This window comes from Hoplias malabaricus, chromosome 5 (genome assembly GCF_029633855.1).
Source record: "Hoplias malabaricus isolate fHopMal1 chromosome 5, fHopMal1.hap1, whole genome shotgun sequence".
NCBI classification, from domain to species: Eukaryota; Metazoa; Chordata; class Actinopteri; order Characiformes; family Erythrinidae; genus Hoplias; species Hoplias malabaricus.
The window spans coordinates 22,611,956-22,612,318 of record NC_089804.1 but is presented as its reverse complement, the minus strand read 5'-3'; positions in this window follow the sequence as shown (position 1 = coordinate 22,612,318).

Sequence of the window (363 nt, the reverse complement as noted above, 5' to 3'; positions counted from 1 at the left end):
TGCCAGCAGTGGCCTGGCCTTAACCGTCTGCAGAGCTGCTTAATTTAATCCCGTCTGAATCTATCCTGAGACCTGCTCAGTTTATTGGGGATACAGAGTTGCCATCATTTCAAACCCAGCTGCAGAACACACAGCTGGATGTCAGGCTTGCTGCTGCCTATTCGGTGCCAGACTTTTTATGAAGAGCTTTATACAGCAGACCATAACACCTGTTCTCTTGGCTGAGGAAGTCCTGGAAGGCTTCCTAGTACAAACTAATTTAGAGAACGCAGACAAAAGGCAGTTCTCATTGTGCATGGCCTCGCAGTGGTCTGTAAAAAAGAGAGACCTCTTTTTGAGGGAGATTCAAAACCTGAGAGTCAA